The 18,926-nt window shown below is 38.6% G+C and overlaps 1 pseudogene; it reads left to right on the top strand.

The window, feature by feature from the left end:
- Positions 1 to 1,338: 1,338 nt before the first annotated feature.
- On the top strand, positions 1,339 to 4,682 carry LOC147824713 (peptidyl-prolyl cis-trans isomerase B pseudogene; annotated as a pseudogene).
- Positions 4,683 to 18,926: the final 14,244 nt, after the last annotated feature.

Here is an 18,926-nt window from a genome sequence, read left to right as displayed (position 1 = left end):
TACAGCAGCAACAGGTTTCTAATACAAGGATTGAAGTTACCACTACCAGGAGCAGGGAAGATCTGTATCTCATACCTTCTGATGCTGACAGTAACAGCATCACACCTGCGATATTCCTGCCAGAAAGGCACTGCCTGAATCTCTTTTTTTTCCCGGTACCAGGAATTGAACTCAGGACCTTGGGCTTGCTAGGCAGGTGGTGGCATCACTGAGCTAAATCCCCAGCCCATGTACTGCCTGAATCTAATATAAGGAAACTAGCAAACTCAAACTAAGGGACCTTCTACAAATTAACTCTCCTAAGGGCTGAGAATATACAGCTCAGTGATGCCGTACCTGCCTGGCAAGTGCAAGGTCCTGAGTTTGATTCCTGGTATGGGGCAGGGGGTGGGAGTGGGGACAAACTCTTCTGAAACCTTCAAAAATGTCAGTCACAAATGACACAGAAAGATGGAGGAACTGTTGCAGATTAAAGGAGAAGAAAGTGACTTGACAATCAAATGTAATTGAGAGTCCTGAATGGGACCTATTTTCTCCCTTTGCTCTGAAGGATGCGTAATGTCTGAAGGACATTATTTGAACTGGGGAAATTTGAGTTGATTCTATGATTAGCTAATATACCTAGAGACCATTATGACTGACGCGTGTCCCTAATTTAAAGTCTATAGTTAATCACATGTTAATTAACACAATTTCAGCCATTCTGCAATAGGTAGCAATTTCAAAACAACCTGTTGCACACAATAAATGTAGACAGATTCTATTTGTCAATTTAAAAATAATAAAGTTAATATCTTTGCACTCCTCCCAAATAACAGAACATTAGATAGCAAAGTTGCAGAGTTTAAGATCAATATATAGAAATTAGTTGTAATTTTATATATTTGCAATGAACAATCTAAAAATGAAATCAAGAAAATAATTCCATATAAATAGCATAAAAAAGGGTAAATTACTTAGGAGTAAATTTAACAAAAGAAGTATAAGAGCTGCGGCTTTCACTTAGCGGTTACACCACCTGCTTTGCAAGTGCAAGGTCCCAAGTTCAATCCCTGGTACAAAAAAAAAAGTATAAGAGGCCCGGGGATGTAGCTTAGTGTTGCAGCACCTGCCTGGCAAGTGCAAAGTCCTGAGTTCGATTCCCAGTACCAGAAAAAAAAAAGAAGTATAAGAATTGTACACTGAAAACTAGAAATAATATTGAATGAAAAAATTTTTTTTTCTTTTACTGAGGATCAAACTCAGGACCTTGCTCTTTTAGGCAGGTGGAGGAACCACTGAGCTAAATCCTCAGCTCTTAATGAAATTTTAAAAGATCTAAATAAGGGGGCCGGGGATTTAGCTCAGTGGTTCTGCACCTGCCTCGCAAGCACGAGGTCCCGAGTTTGATTCCCGGTACCAAAAAAACCCCCCAAAACAAACATCTAAATAAGGGCTGGAGATTTAGCTCTGTGGCTCTGCTGCCTGCCTCGAAAGCACAAGGTCCCAAGTTCGCTCCCTGGTACTAAAAAGAAAAGATCTAAATAAATGGAAAAAATTTTCATGTTCATAGATTGGAATACATAATATTGTTAATTGACATATGTAATATCATTAAGATGGCATTACTACCCAAATTAATCTACAGATTCAATAGAATCTTTTTCAGAATTCTAAGTGCCATTTTTAGAGTTGATGAGTTCACCCCCAATAGCCAAAACAATCATAAAAAAGAACAATGTTGGAGGATTTAAACTTTGCAATTTATTTTTATTTTTAATTAATTAATTAATTGATTGATTAATTTTTTGAGACAGAGTCTCACTATGTAGTTCAGGCTGGCCTTGAACTTGCTATATATCTCAGGCTGGCCTCAAATGTGCAATGATCTTCCTGCCTCAGCCTCCAGAGTGCTGAGATTACAGACCTGTACCACCACCCTAGGCTTGCAATTTCAAAACTTACTACAAAGCTGCTATAATCAAGATGCTATGGCACAGGAAGAGGATAAGCATATAAATTAATGGAACAGAATTGAGATTTCAGAAGTAAAATCATTATGTTTGTGGTTAATTGGTTTCTTGTTTGTTTGTGTGTGTGTTTTGTTTTTGTGTTACTAGGGACTGAACCCAGGGCCTTTGCACTGAGCTACAACCTCAGCCTCTTAGGATCTCATTAATTTGCCCAGGATGGGCTTGAAATTTTAAAGCTCCTGCTTTACTTTCCCAGAGTGCCAGGGTTATAGGCTTATGTCACCATACTCAGCAGTCAACTGATTGTTGAAAAAGGTTGTCAAGATGATCTAGTGAGAACATTGCTAATAAATATTGCTGGGACAACTAGAAATCCACCTGCAAAAGATTTTGGATCTATTTCATACTGTATATAAAAATTAATTTAAAAAGTAATATGTCAAAGGCCTAGATGCAGGAACTTAAACCATAGAATTCTTATAAGAAAGCAGATGCAGCTCGCCTGCTCCTGCTGGTGGATGCTGTGCCTCTCTGAGGGCAACATGAAGCTTCTCTTCGCTGCTGGCCTCATTGTGGGCTCAGTCTTCCTGCAGCTGCCGGGACCCTCTGCAGCCCATGAGAAGAAGGGGGCTAAAGTCACCATCAAGGTGTATTTTGACCTACAAACTGGAGATGAAGATGTGGGCTGGGTGGTCTTTGGTCTTTTGGGAAAGACTGTTTCAAAAACAGTGGATAATTTTGTAGCCTTAGCTATAGGAGAGGAAGGATTTGGCTACAAAAACAGCAAATTCCATCATGTGATCAAAGATTTCATGATCCAGGGTGGAGATTTCCCCATAGGAGATGGCACAGGAGGCAAGGGCATCTACGGCGAATGCTTCCCCGATGAGAACTTCAAGCTGAAGCACTACAGCCCCGGCTGGATGAGTGTGGCCAACACTAGCAAAGACACCAGTGGTTTCCAGTTCTTCATCACTACAGTCAAGACAGCCTGGCTGGACGGCAAGCACGTGGTATTTGCAAAGTTCTAGAAAGCATGGAGGTGGTGTGAAAGGTGGAGAGCACCAAGACAGACAGCCAGGACTAGCCCCTGAAGGACGTGATCATCGCAGACTGCTGTAAGATTGAGGTGGAGAAGCCCTTTGCCATCACCAAGGAGTAGGTCACCTCCGCGTGACCATCTGCGCCAGCCCCACTGCCCTAATGAGGGTGAAAGTAGCCTGGCCCCAGGCTCTGTGCTGCACTGGCCCGGTGCTGGCACCTGACCGAGTGGACCACTTGCCTCACATACTGCAGGCCCAATTTTGTAACAGACTACTGGTATCATTGCTGACCAATAAAAAAAATGTTTTTTTTAAATAAAAAAAAGCAGCAGATGTAAACCTTTGGTACCTTGGATTAGTTAATAGTTTGTTAGATATGATACCAAAAGGACATGTAAACAAACCAAAAAATGGGTAAATTGGACCACCTCAAAATTAAAAACTCTTGAGGTTTGTGTTTCAAGGAGCATCATCAAAAGTGAAAAGACAACCCATAGAACTGGAGAAAATAGTTGCGAATCATATACTTGGTAAGGGTCTGGTATATAGATGTATAAAAGACTTTTACAACTCAACAAAAAGACAATTCAATCAAAAAGTGAGCAAAGGAAATGTATAGACATTTCTCCAAAGATACAGCTGATAAGAACATGAAAAGATGTTTGACATCATTAATCTTTAAGGAAATGCTAATCAAAACCACAACAGAATATCATTTTGTACAAACTAGGAATGGTCTTACTAAAAGAGAAGCACAAGAGCGTATTAGTGAGGATGTGGAGTATTTGGAACCCTCAGACATTGCTTATAGGTATGGACAATGAAGCTGATGGTTTGGAAAACAGTTCAATGGTTCCTCAAAAAGTTAACACAGGGCCAAGTATTTAGCTTAGCAGTTCTTCTGCCTGCCTTGCAAGCATAGGGTCCCGAGTTTGATCCCTGGTGCCAAAAAAAAAAAAAAAAAGGTAACATAGCTGGGGATGTAGCTCACTGGTAGAGTGCTTATCTAGCATGCACAAGGCCCTGGATTTGATCAGCACTGCAGAAAAAAGAAAAGTAATAAACACAAACTTACAATAGGTCCCAGCAATTCTATTTATACATATGTCCAGGAGAAACAGATTTTTTTAGTGGGTAGTTGAAATGTTCTGGAATTAGATTCTGAGGTGATAGTTATACAACTTTATACTAAAAGCGACTTTGATAGAGTGAATTTTATGGTACACGAATTACATTTCATTTTTTAAAAGACTAAGAAGAAAAAAGAAAGAAAATAATATATGCCTCATGCATACCATCTCAAGCATACCAGAGGCAGCCGTAATTCTAGGCAGAGTGCGGTCTACATGCAAACTTGGAAAACAAAGCCCTCAAAGGAAACACTGAGCATGTGGAGAGATAAGCTATTCTCTCTTGTGGTAGAAACAGTTTAGAACCTTAGAGCAGTGCTTTTGAGACTTTGCTCTTGACCCTACAGTGGGCCTAGAAATAAATTTGTGTCACACTAACTTTAAATAATGAAATAGGAAGATTGAAAACTTACAGTGCACCATGTGGATCCTTGGTGAGAGCTGAGAACACTGGCACAGAGCAAAGGCTAATCTCAGCACATCGTAGGAGAGACAGGAGAAAGGATGTGAGACACATACGCATTGGCTAAAAGTAGATCATTTTATTAGTGCACTGTCATCACATTTGATCTTCTGGTATATGGCAGTTAATCTGACCATCCTTTTTTTAGTTTTGGCAATAATGTCATGACTTTCAGTGGAGTTATGGTTAGGAATTTCCACTGCAGTTTTTCAGAAAGTGTGTATTTTCTAGATAAGAAAACTGAATGTGTGATCATTGTAGTATTTTCATTGAACTATTAAAAATTCCCCTCAAACTGATTGTTTTAATGCTACAAAAAGACAAGAATGAAAAGGGAAGTATGAAGAGTTTGGGGGAAAAATCAACTCTAATTAGCAGACTTTGATGTTACTTGCACCTTGTTAAAAAGAAAAAGTATAAGATTTATTTTGAGTGTGTTTGGAAGGGGAATACTGGGATTTGAACCTAGAGCCTTCACACTGAGCTACATTCCCCAGGTCTTTTGTCTTTATTTTGAATCAGAGTTTTGTTAAGTTGCCCAGCTAGGGTTCAACTTGTGATCCTCTTGCCTCAGCCTCCCAGAGTGCAGGCATTATTGATGTGCACTACCATGTCCAGCTAAGATTTCCTTTTTTGTTTTTTTTTGTTTTTTTTTTGAGACAGAATCTTACTGTGTAGTTCAGGCTGACTCTGAATTCACTGTGTAGCCCAGGCTGACCTCCAATTTGCAGTGATCCTCCTGCCTCAACCTCCCGAGTGTTGGGATTACAGGTATGTGCCACCACACCCAGAAAGATTTACTTTTTAAAAACATGGTTTTATAACATGTGCAAAACCACTACATTGACATGTCAGTGTATTATGGTGATGATATTCTTGCAGATGAAAGCTTAAAACTATCAAAGTTAAAAGGATACCTGGAAACATGTTGGATTGGTCAGTCTTTTCAATATTGTCAAAGAAATTAAAACATACAATGAGAAATTTTTCATAACAGCTTTGTTATTATTGTGCTTGGATGCACATTATGTGCCAAAATAGAAATCGCTCAAATGGTTCCTGAAAAAAAAATTATTCTGCAGGCATAGTGGTACACACCTGCAAGCCCAGCACTTGGGTGGCTGAGACAGGAGGATGCTGTGAGTTTGAGGTCAGCCTGGGGTACATAGTGAATTCAGGGCTGGCCTCAACTACATAGTGAGACTCTGTCTCAAAAAAATTATTATTCTGGCACGTGTCTCATTATGTATAAATTTTATGGTAAATTAATTGATAAAATATGTATTAATAATATAATTTTTCCTTGAATCTTTACTGTTTCAGAATGTTGGAAACAATACTTGATGTGCTTTTATAATCTGGAATGTATTTTATAATCCATCCTGAGAAAGTCAAATTGAAAATTGCACTATATTTGGTTTTATGTGGGGTAAAGCCATTTTAAGAAGGGTCTTGTTATGTTGTTTAGTCTCCTCTCACAAAACTGGATTAAAATGTTTAAAGAATTAACAATTATAATTTTGATCAATATAAATTGTTCCAGAAAAATGTAAAGTCATTATTTGAGAAGGGTAGCAGTACTGAAAATATAAGTTATTTAAAAATTATTAGAAATGGGCCGGGGATTTAGCTCAGTGGTTTCACTGCCTGCTGCACAAGTGCAAGGACCCAAGTTTGATCCCTGGTACCACCCCCCCCCCAAATTATTAGAAGCATCTAAAAACATTGTTATTTGAAAAACTCTTTTATATGTTGTAGGCCTTTGGAAAACAGATCTTAGTAAATTTCATGTATGATGGGGGGAAAACAGTGAAAGTCAATTTTCTGAAAACAAATTTTAGATTTGGCTGTCCCATTTACACCATCACATTAGTATGATTTTGGATCTTAAATAACTCCCAATGACCTATGTGTTACAGACTTGGTTTCCAGCCTGGTGGTGTCATCGGGAGGTGGTAGAACCTTTAAGAACTGAGGCCCAGTTGGAAGAGGTTAGCTAATGGGGCTGGAGTGCCCTTTAGGGGACTGAGATCCCAGCTCTTTCCTCTCTCTCTTTCTCTTTTTGCTTCGTGGCTGCCATATGGTGAACAGGTGCGACTTCTCTGCCACACACTCCCACTATGATGTGCTGCCTTGCCACAGATCCAACAGTAGCAGAGCCAAGCAAACATGTACTGAAACCTCTGAAACTGTGAGCCATGATAAACTTTTTCTCTTTTTAAATTGTCAACATGTATTTTGTTACAGTGACAGAAAGCTGACTACCATACATACATATCAATGTTTGTTGATTGTTTTAAAGGAACACTCAAGGCAGATTATAAGAACACAAGAACAGGGCTGGGGATTTAGCTCAGTGGTTCCAGCACCTGCCTCACAAGTGCAAGGATCCGAGTTCGATCCCCAGTACAAAAAAAAAAGAACACAAGAACAAAAGTAATTTTTTTCTAGATAAAAAGAAATCTCATTTGGGAAATATTTCTGAAGTTGTTTTTTGAGTAACAATGTTGGCCTGATTTTTAAAAAAACATTTTTAAAGAATTAAATTAGAAACTTATGGGGAAATTGCTCCAACATGTCAAGCCTGTCCAGGCATTCAAAATGACGTCACTGCTAGAGTAAACAAGATTTTAATATATACGCTACTGGATCAGTTGTTTTCAGATGTGGTCTCTGGTCTAGCAGCATCACCATTACAAGAAAATTTGTTAAAAATGAAAGTCCTGGGCCCCACTCCAGGCCTTCTCAATCAGAAGCTCTGGGGATGAAGCCAGCAATCTGACCTACCAAGTTCTTCAGATGATTCTAATGCAGGCTTAACACTGAGAGCAAGTAATGTTTTCAACATTTGCAACAAATTATGAGATCTTATTAGCAAAAGAAGTTTGAACAGAGTAAAATGAAAGTAGAGGTATTGTTGTTCCTCTGCTCCTGTGTTGGTATCCACGTGATGTTGCCTTCACGATGTCATTCAACAAATCTTACTTCTTTTTATGGTCTTTGAAAAGAAATGTGGAATGCTGGTATTATTTCTTCTTTAAAATTATGGTGGAGGGCCTGGGGATTTAGCTCAGTGGCACTGCACCTGCCTTGCAAACCCAAGGTCCTGAGTTCAATCCCCGGTACTGGAAAAAAGTTATGGTGGATTTCTCAGCCATTTGGGACTGGACTTTTCTTTGTGGGAAGTCTTCAAATTATAGATAAAATTTCTTTAATAATAATCATCGACAGACCACATACATGATGGTGGCTATGTAAGATCATAAAAGAGCTGAAACATTCCTTCTGCTCTGTGACATGGTACCTGCTGTAATGTGGAGCAGAAGCATTACTCGTGTTTGCGATGATTCTGGTGTAAACACTTACTGTCCTGCCAGTTGCATAAAAGTACAGCACATATAATTATATACAGTGTATAATACTTGGTAATGAAATAAATGACTATGTTACTGGTTTATGTATCCACTATACTTTTTATCATTATTTTACAATGTGTTCCTGCTTAGAGTAGAAGTCTACCGTAAAGAGTAGCTGTGTCATACAGGAAGCTTGTGTTTATGGAGTCTCTCAACTGCATCAATCCTAAGTGGTTGACCTGTACCATCTCAGTTTATGTTTGCCCAGGGACAAAATCATCTAGTGACCCATTTCTCAAAGGCATTCCATGGTTAAGTGACACATGACTTGTAGTTACAGGATGCTCCTAACTTTTTATTATTTCTTATATCTTCTTAGGTATGTTTTGTAGAAATTCGTTTTATCTAAAATTTCAACTCTATAAGCATAAAATTGTTCATCATACTAAGATCTTTGTGTTGGAGAATCTGAAATGATGTTCTCTTTTGAGAGTTCTGATATTAATTTGTGGTTGGAATCTTTTCTTTTTCTTTTTTTGGTACCAGGGATCGAACTCAGGACCTTGTGCTTGTGAGGCAGGTGGCGGGGCACAACTGAACTAAAGCCCGGCCCTCTTCTTTTTCTTGATACTGTTCTGTTCTATCTTGACTGATTGTTCTTCAAGATTGCAGCAAACAATCAATCTGGGATTCATTTCCTTCTACCTGCAGCTTTTTTAAAAAATAGAAAACTGATGTGTATGTGAGATGTCAGTATTAGGGGAAGCTGGGTGAAAAATGGAAAGAATGATGTGGACCACCTTTGCAACCCCCATGAAAATCTAAAATTATTCTAAAATAAGAAATGTTTAAAAAAACAGAAAAATGCTGTTAATCATCTACTTATTCATCAAGATCCACTCAGCAGATTTTAGGTTGTTTGTAAGACTTGAATCTACTGGCCAATTCAAAATTTTCATTGTGTAAGAAAGTTCCAAAGAATGTAGCGTAGATTCAGGGACAGCAGCGTTTACTCAGATTTTTTTCTTTTTTATAAGATCTTTTTGGAATTGTTTCCAGAGAGGAATTTCAGAAATGGGATTGAACCACTGATGGCTCATGTCTGTAATTCCAGCACTTGGATGGCTGAGGCATAAGGATCTCCAGTTCAAGGCCAGGGACTCTGTCTCAAAGGAGCCAAAGTAAAGGAGGGAGAGTATAAACCATTGCAACTTTATTGTAATAATTGTACAATTTAAAGAAACAAAAATTTGAATGCATTTTGAACTATATTATGTTAAAAAGAATGAATGGGGCCTGATAAAATCTGATGGTTTTAACCTTCTGTCAGATACAGTCTATCCAGGAAGGAAAGAAACCACTAAACAGATTTACAGAACAATACTAAAATCGTTTTTGAACAAAGGTTAAGTGGTGATACTTTTTGTTTTTTTGGTACCAAGGATCAAACTCAGGTCCTTGCACTCGTGCAGTAGGCCGCGAAACCACTGAGCTAAATCCCCGGCCCATAAGTGGTGATACTTTTAAGAGGAGTGGTTCATAGTCCCTATGAGGGCAGGAACTTGGTCTTAAAGGAAGTTGAGACCCAAGTCTGGCAGCTTCCACTTAGCAGGATGGGAACCTCTGTGGGTCCCATTCAGCCTGGAATTTTGGTTAGTAGGTGTAGGATCTGTGGACAGAATGTTGAGTACTTTTAAGTAGATAGTTTCTGCAGAGTCTTTAAAATGGCAATTGAAAAAAAAAAAAAAAGCTGGGCATGGTGATGCATACCTATAATCCCAGCACTTGAGAGACTGAAGCAAGAGGACTGCTATGAGTTCAAGGCTAGTTTGGGCTACATAGTGAGTTCAAGACCAGCCCAGACTACGTAGCAAGACCCTGTCTCAAAAACAAAAACAAAAAAACAAAAACCCCAAACAAGCAAGCAAAACCACCCAAAAAACAAACAAAAAGCCAAACATTTTTTTCTAGAACCACTTTCTTCTAGTAATTTGCCAAAATGAGGGACAGAAAGGGAAGGTGTAGATGAACCTAGTGTGTGTTCTCCAGGCCTTTTAGAAAACATGGAGTTGTTCCTTTGGCTACATATATGCAAATCTATAAAAAGAGTGACATTGTGGACACCAAGAGACTGGGTACTATTCATTAAGAAGTACCACACAGGGCTGGGATTTAGCTCAGTGGTTCTGCCGCCTGCCTCGCAAGCGCAAGGTCCAGAGTTTGATCCCCAGTACCAAAAAAGAAAAGGAAAGAAAAGAAACACCACACAGATGTTATCACAGCAGGACTGGAAGAGTCTACCCTGTTAGCCAGCATGCGGTTGGCATTGTTGTAAATGAGCAAGTTAAGGGCAAGATTCTGGGCAAGAGAACTGATGTATGTATTGAGCATATTAAGCAGTTTCCTGGAACCCGCGAGAAAATGATCAGAAAAAGAAAGAAGCCAAAGGGAAAGGTACTGGGGTTAAATGGAGGTGCAAGAATGGGTGGGAGGGAGCTGAGCTGCTGGAACCGATTCCTGAGAATTCACAGCCTAAGCTGGGGCTGTTGCCCTACCACTCAGGGGCTAACTAGAGGACAAGGTGTGCTGTGCCTTGGGTTCAATACCTAGTACTGGTTAAAAATGAAAACAAGCCTCCTGAATTTTAAGGATGGTTTTCTTAATTGAGTAAGACTGTGGTGTCTCGCCCCAGAGAAAGAAATACTTGGAGCAGATTCTCATTGTGTACAGTTAGGTGTGTCGCATCTTTACTCTTTTTTTTTTTGATTTTTATTTATTTATTTTTTTCCCCATTAAGTTTATTGGTACATTTTAGGTATAAAATACAGTTACATTCATCATTGGGATCTTGTATCATTACATGAGTCTCTTGGTTCTTATTTTTTTTCCCCTTCCCCTGCCCTCCCTTCACCCCCTCCACCCTTCCCTATTTCCAAAGACCTTGTTTCCATGTTTTTCCTCTTCTCATATTTTTTCCTTTCCTTTTTTCCCTTCCCCTACCCCTCCCAATTCCCCTGCTCTTTTAGACCTTTTCTTCCTGTTACACAATATCAGTTATACATTTTTTAAATTACAATATTAAGATCTAGGAGACATTACCACAGATTTTACAGAATTTAAAAGGATATAGAAAGCATATTACAAAACTCTTTTTTGAAATAAATTTGACAACTTCTAAGAAGTACCTTGGAAGACAAATTAATGAAACTAACTCTGGAAGAAATATAAAATTTGAATAGCACCTATTAAAGAAAGTATATTCCTAGCTTGAAAACCTACCTATATGACAACAGTAGGCTCATAAACATTTTAACTGATAAATTATATCAAACAATTAAAGCAGAAAAAAGAAGGAACACTTCTCCCCTCATTTTAGGAAATCAACATTGTGCTAATCCTAAAACTGGATGTAGATAATAGAAGAAAAAAATATGAACATAGATAGAAATTTTTTTAACAAAACAAACTCTTAGAAGTCAGATCTGGCAGTATGTAGAAAGAGGTTTTATTATAGGGACGGGAGTGTTGGTTCAGTATTGGAAGACCCACCCCCCAAAAGTCATCATTTTAACAGAGGAAAGGAAAAAGCCATGTGATTCTGTCACTAGTTAGAGAAAAAGTATTGGACTAAATTCTACAGCTGTTCATGGTGAAAGCTATCAGGAGACTAGAAGTAGAACAGAACCTTCTCAACAGATCAAAGACATGTACTCCATACTTCCAGTAAGAAAGCCTTATATAAATGGAGAAGATACAATGCTTTCTCCTTAAGGTGGGGAACAAGGGCAGATATGCTTACTCTTTATCTGTTCATTAAACTTTGAAACCTAGTCCCCACCAAAATAGTCTGGCAATAAAATGACACAACTAGGATAGGATTGGCACGGCAGAAGCAAAATCTTTATATGTAGATGAAATGATCGTCTACAGAGAAAATACTAAGAAATCTCTAGGAGCCCATAGAACTTGTACTTGAATTTAGCAGGATTAGAAAACACAAGGTATATATAAAAATTCAGGTCTGTGTATACTTGCTATAAATGAAGAATTGGATATTGAAATTTAAAAGTTATGTAGGAGTACAAAGGACCTAGAAAAGTTTAAAAAAAAAACAGTGTTGGAAGATGTTTAGTGCCTAATTTTAAGACTTCTTCTAAAGCTACAGTAATGTTGGTGTTGTTGTAAAGAAAGACATATAGATCATTGGAATAAAACAGAGAATCTAGAAATAGAACCACACATATATGGTCCACTGAGTTTTGAAAGATTATTTAACATTAGCATTTTATAGAATATAAACTCAATTCAAGAGCCAAGGAAGAGATAGTGTTTTCAGCAAACGGCACTAGAACACCTGGTATCTGAGTATAAAAAATTAACCTCAGCCCTTTTTTTCCATACATGAAAATAACTTGAAGGGATCTATGAACCTAAATAAGAAAGCCTAAAAGTATAAAATTTTAAGAAGAAATTATAAGGGAAAATATTTATAAATTCAGGGTAGGCAAGAACTACCTAGGATACAAAAAACATGATGTATAAAAGAAAAAAATTGATAAAATTCCATCAAAATTTAGAACTTTCAATGACATCATTAAAATGAAAAGTAGTCTTTAAACAGACCATATTTACAATGCATATAACCTATGACTAGAATATATAAAGAATTCTTAGAGCTCATTAATAGACAACCCAATTAAAATGTAGACATAAGAAGATGATAAATACCCAGTATAGCACAAGGAATGGTGTGCAACTCTAGAATCAGAAAAATACTAATCAGTACAATAATAAGATTGAATTATACACTCATTAGGGAGATGAAGTTAAAAGTTTTAAAAGCCTTGTCATGACTTTTTCTTTTTTTTGGATTCTCCCCCTTTGCGTTTAATTTGTCACGCCCAGTGGATTCATTCTGCTGGGTTTCCTGGGCTTGTGATCCTCATTGTCTTTTCCTAGGGTATTGTCTAAAATTTTTTGGAGTGCTGGTTTGGTATTCATGAAGTTCCTGAGGTGCTCTTTATCATGAAAGTATCTTATTTCTCCATCAATTTTGAAAGATAATTTTGCAGGGTACATCAATCTGGGTTGGAGGCTGTTTTCCTTTAGGGCTTGAAATACATCACTCCAAGCTCTTCTTGCCTTGAGGGTTTGCATTGAGAAGTCTGCTGTGACTCTGATGGGCTTTCCTTTGTATATGATTTGTTTCTTTTCTCTCACTGCTTGTAGAATTTTGTTCTTCTGTTGTATTTCTGGAATCCTATTATATGCCTATGTGTAGATTTTTTTTGATTAAGTCTAGCTGGAGTCCTATATGCCTCACTTAATCTGTATGTCAAGTTCTTTTCCCCTCCTTGGGAAGTTTTCTGCCATCACTTCTGTGAACAGTTTTTTTATGTCATCTGCACTCTCTCCTCTTTCTTCATTGACTCCAGTCTTATGTTATTCTTCTTTGCATTGTCTAGCAGCTGCTGGATTGATTTCTCGTGTTCCCTTACAATTTTAAAGCAACTTTTCTTTTCCTCATCACTAATTGCAGTCTTATCTTCTGTATCTGAAATTCTATCCTCACATTGGTTCATTCTGCTGTGCAGACTTTTGATGGAGTTTTTAATCTCTTGGAAATCTGTTTGTATCTGTTTTATGGATTCCATTTGTTTCCTATGTTGGGATTCCATCATGTTCCTCAGATCCTCAATTTTTTTTATCTGTGTCCTCTCTAGATTTATTAATCATGTCTTGCACCATGAGCACAATCTTTGCTGTTATCTGAGTAATTATTTCTGATTTCATTTTTCCCAGATCCTCTTTTGTTGCCAGTTCAGAGAGTCCAGGTGGTTTAGTATCAGATTGTTCCATCTCATTTCCCTTTGGGCTTGCTGTAGGTGATCTGGAAGTCTGTTTTTGTGGCGAAGCCCATCCGACCTCCAATGCTGCTTGACAAAGTTCCACCTGGGGGAAAAGAAGGGTGGAACACATCGTACCCTCATATTTTATTTTTTTCATGCCATAATGTTTAAAATTGTTACTCTGGTCACAGGAGTCATTGTGTTTGTGACTAACAACAAACTCTCCATGAGGCAAATTGGCAATGATGTATTGAAATCTGATCTGGCTCAAAAGTCCCAAATTCCAGTTTCTCTTAGTTCTATTACCTCATCTACTTCTAAAGAAACCTCTCCTAAAACTCCCTCTGTTTTCCCACTAACTATAACTCCCTCTCTTATTGCTGACGTTCCTTTTACTAAAGGGGTCTTATAAAGAAATTAGAAGGATAGACTTTAGATGTAAGTAATAGTGGGAAATGAGAAATAGAGAGAAAGTTAAGACAGGCAAATACATTAAGGGGGCAAGTTATTCAGTATTTCTCACAGTGCTGAAAATATTTCCTGCTCATGAACTATGAACCCAAATGACACTTAGGTAAGATAAATAGAGGTATAGGAAAGTAGCGAGCTAATAGCAAACTATTTTAACCATTGTGCAGTTTCTCAAGGGCTAGCTGGTGACCACAAGTTTGACATTTAATTAATTAAATCTTGCTTGTACCCTCGCTGATGTAGAGATTTTGATTAAGTTACATTTTGTTCTGCTTAGGTATGGGAAAATAAGGGGGCAATTGTAATTTTTAAGATATGTATTCATGATGTTCAATGAAATGAATCAGCTTAGAAAAAATATACTGTTTAGTAAGAAATAACTTTTACCTCACTAGATATTGCTAAGGCAACCTAAAATGTAAACATGTTCCACCCAATGCCTCTTAGCTATTGCTTAAAGATATAAAAATAAATCAGACTCTGAGACTTCTCAGAGGGAACCTGAACATTGCTTGTGAAGGTTCTTTTCTCATTGCCGGCCCAGGACCTCTCTCCTTCCTACCCTACATCGACTGCAGCTGGTCTGCGGCATTTTTGAGGCTTGTTTATGTGTTTTCTCATTTCCACCGGGGGGGGGGGGCTGCTTCTGGCGCCCATGTGGCTCACCTTCTCTGCCCTAGGAGCCTGGGATGGCAGCGGGGGAGCTTCCTTCCAGGTGCTGGGACTGGCTCTCTTTACTCTTCACATTCAGTGTTTTGCTTGCTAAAAGATGTGAAGTGACTTATTGTGCAACAGATGTATACCCAACTGGTTAAAAAATGGGCAAATATTTATAACAATATTTAAATTGGCTTGAACATAGTTCCTCTAACTCACCACAGGAAAAAGATGTATGAAAATAAATGGAAGGCAATATACTGTGTTAAAATTAAATTTGGAAATGTATTATAAATAGCTCTATTATCAGCCAGACATGATAGCCTGTAATCCCTGTACTTGGGAGACTGAAGCAGGAGGATCACCATGAGTTCAAGGATAGCCTGGGCTATGTAGTGAATTCAAGGGCAGCCTGAACTACATAATGAGACACTGTCTCTGAAAAAAAAAGATGGATTTTAAAGATCTGAAATTTGTCTTTGAAGCCTTGTAATTAAAAAATGAATTATTTAAAGTACCCTAAAAGAATAAAAAATAAAATTAAAAATCCAAGTGTAGGGGTAGGGTTGTAGCTTGTAGTATACTGCTTGCCTAGGATGAATGAGGCCTTGGGTTCCATCCCCACCATCAGAAGTGGGGGACTGGGGGGGGTGGCACACACCTGTAGTCCCAGCTCCTTGGGAAAACCATTTGAGGCCAACCTAGCAACATAAGGAGGCCCCATCTCACAAAAAGAAAAAAATGCCAATTTAGGGCCTTTAGATGTTACATATTTTGAACAGAAAATTTACATGGTAAAAGCAATGTAATAATAATGATGGTTCACATTTTTCCATGTTCAAGTGCCTTTAGCAATATGAAACTCACAACAACCTGTTGAGGTTAACACTGTCATTTGTTTTTTAAATTTTATTTATTATTTATTTATTTATTTATTTATTTATTTTTGTCATTTCTTTTTTCTATTCACAGACAAGCCCTGAAGCTTTACAAAATTAAATCAATGCTAAACAATTTGTGTGAGGTGGAGTGGAGCTCAGTGTGCTGAATACACCCAAGGCTGTGGGTTCAATCTCCAGTACCAAAAACCAAAACAACATCCCTGGCTTTTAAAAAACAAAACAAAAGGAAATGAAACTTATGCAGATTGGAGCCTGGATTTTTTTGGTTATAAAAGTTTTATTGAAAATAAGGAGAAGGAGAATAGCTCCTGCATTTCCAGGAGCTGTCCTGAATGGAATGGCCCAGGAAAGTTTTAATTTGGCTTACAGTTTCAGAGGTTTCAGTCATGGTGGTTGACCTCAAGGCAAGAACATTATGGCAGAAGGGCATGGTTGTAAAATATGATCAAAACTGCTCACTTCATAGCAGTCAGGAAGCAGAGCACAGAGGAAAAGCATCAGAGAGGATGGGGCCAGAGTCCAGATACAGACTCCAAGGTCATGCCTTCATGACCCACCCAGATGCACCCAGAAGTGTTCTTTGTGAATCTGCTAGGCATCTTTGAATCCAGTCAAGTTGACAGTCACCATTAATGGTCACAAGCTACCTCTTGTCAACTTGCCAACCAAACACATCTCCTTAAATTTTACTTAATCTCCAAATAAAGAGAACAAGATCATAGTTCCACCTAACACGATCTAACTATCATATTATGTACAATTGAAAACACAATAATCTCTTCCCTAAAGTCTCAGCTGTTCTAGCATTGCTCAAAAGTCCAAGTCCAAGTCTCCTTTGAGACTCAAGACAAACTCTTAGCTGCAACTCCTATAAAAATAAAAAACAAGTTACATAATCCCAAATACAATGGCACAGTGTAAACATTTCCATTCCAAAAAGAGGAATAGGGAAATAGAAAAGAATGGGACTCAAACAAGACTGAAACCGATCAGGGAAAACATTAATCCCTGCAGTTCCATGTCTAGCATCCAGAGTATATTGTGGTATGATGTGAGGGCCAAAGGGCTTGGGGAACCTACCTCTATGGCCTTGCTGTTGCTGCCCACATAGTCTCTCTCTTGGGCTGGCTCCACTCATGGCCTGCAGCTTTCCTCTGAAGATGTTCTGTGTTTCTGGCATCTCTAACTTCTTGGGGTCTTCACTGGACTTTCAACTTTATTCCCACAGCTTTACTCACTGGCCTCTCAGGAGCACATTGCCTGGCCTCTCAGACCTTCCTTTGAAATCTGGGGAAACCTCTATAAACCCACAACTCTTGCATTCATGTCTGAAAAACCCGTATCACATGGACAATGCCAATATCTGCTACCAATGTGAGGAGTAACTGGACCCCCTTGGTCCATGGCCGCAGCAGCCTGTGAGTGCCTAGATGGCTGAGCATGGTAAAATGAAACTTGGAGAAATAATTGCCTATACATCCCTTTTTGAGCAGGGAGCCTTGGGGTTTACTTCTCAAATGAAAGGTTTACACTTTTGCACCCTTCAGCCTGCAATATGTATCGTCTTGCTGTTTCCTGAGATGCCATCAAAGGCATTAATCTTCTTGATCCTTTTAAAGTGCTTGGTTTTCTTCAGCATCTATACCTCCTCTGGGAGCAACTTTATATATGATTCCTTTTCTGCCAAAATTTAGCTTTTTCAAATCATTCTGCTTTGTGTTTTGATCCCAATTCTCAATATAAATCTGACCAAAAGTAGCCAGCACTGCCCATGCCACAACCTGAACACTGGGCTGCCTTGAAATTTCCTCAGCTAGATCAATTAGTTGATAGCCCTTAAACTCAGAATTCTGCAGAGCTTCAGGACACGAGCAAAAAGTAGATAAGTTCTTTGTGAGAGTGTAACACACATGGCCTCTAGTGCAGTTACCAACAGAGTCCTGTTCCCAACTGAAATATTATGAGCCTGACATTTACTCTCACATTCCTATTAGCATTCTGGTCTTCTGATCCCTGACAAGAATGGCCCATCAGGCTCCACTTACAGCATTTTAAGATTTCTCTGGTCCATTTCTGCAACTGTTTTCAGAGTTATCCAAGAAAACTAGTTCTAAAGGCTTCTAAACCATGTGGTTAGGTATAGTCATGACAATGACCCCATTTCTCTGGTAGCAGTTTTCTGCACTGGTCATATTTTCTATTGCTGGGACATAATACCAGACACTCACAACTTAAAGGAGAGGTTTAGTTTGCCATGGTTTCAAAGGATTCAGTCCCTGGTCAATTAGCTTCAAGGCAGGAACATCAATCACAGCAGAAGGACATGGTGGAACACAACTGCTCACTTCACGGCAGCCAAGAAACAGAGCGTAAAGGAAGAGCATCAGAGAAGGGGCCAGGGCCCAGGTGGAAACCCCAAGGTCAGGCCTCTATGACTGCCCCCCCCACCCCTGCCAGACATACTCAGAAGTATCCTTTACTAAACTGCTTGGTGTCTCTTTTATTTGCGGTATCAGGGATTGAACTCAGGACCTTGTGCTCACAAGGCAGGTATGGTGCCACTGAGCTAAGTCCCCGGTGTGGTGTCTCTTAATCTAATCAAGTTGACAATTGCAATTAATGGTCACAGATGATATGTATCGAACATTTTGTAATGTCTAGAATACATATATAGGCCTTTAAAAATGTTAATTTGCTTCCTTTCTTCCTGTACATCTTTTTCATACCTAACATTATTTCTAAAACATAGTAGGAGTTCAGTGAACAGACTTGAGACAACTAATTTAAAGCCACTATAAACAATCCAAAAAGTGTGTGTGTGTGTGTGTGCACATCTTTGAGGGAAAGGGGATTCAAGCTTCCATCATAAAAAGTTTTCAGCCTCCAAAAGGCTAAAAACTACATGATGAAGATGAAGGAGTCATTGGCTGTAGAAGTGAGGTAAGAATCCACATCTGTGGAGACTGGAACAGAGGTCTAGAGTGGCTGTATTTTCTGAAATCAGGTCTGATCTGGCAGTTGCATAAGTAAAGTCTCACAGGGACTATTTGAAATTAAGCTCATTCCAGATGTCAAAAGGATAGAACTGACTTAAAGTGACTAC

Source organism: Heterocephalus glaber, unplaced genomic scaffold, assembly GCF_053883595.1.
Source record: "Heterocephalus glaber isolate CG9 unplaced genomic scaffold, H.glaber_assembly_v1.0 deba00001532, whole genome shotgun sequence".
Classification (NCBI taxonomy): Eukaryota; Metazoa; Chordata; class Mammalia; order Rodentia; family Bathyergidae; genus Heterocephalus; species Heterocephalus glaber.
The sequence above is the reverse complement of the archived record's forward strand: the minus strand, read 5'-3'. Positions and strand labels throughout refer to the sequence as shown.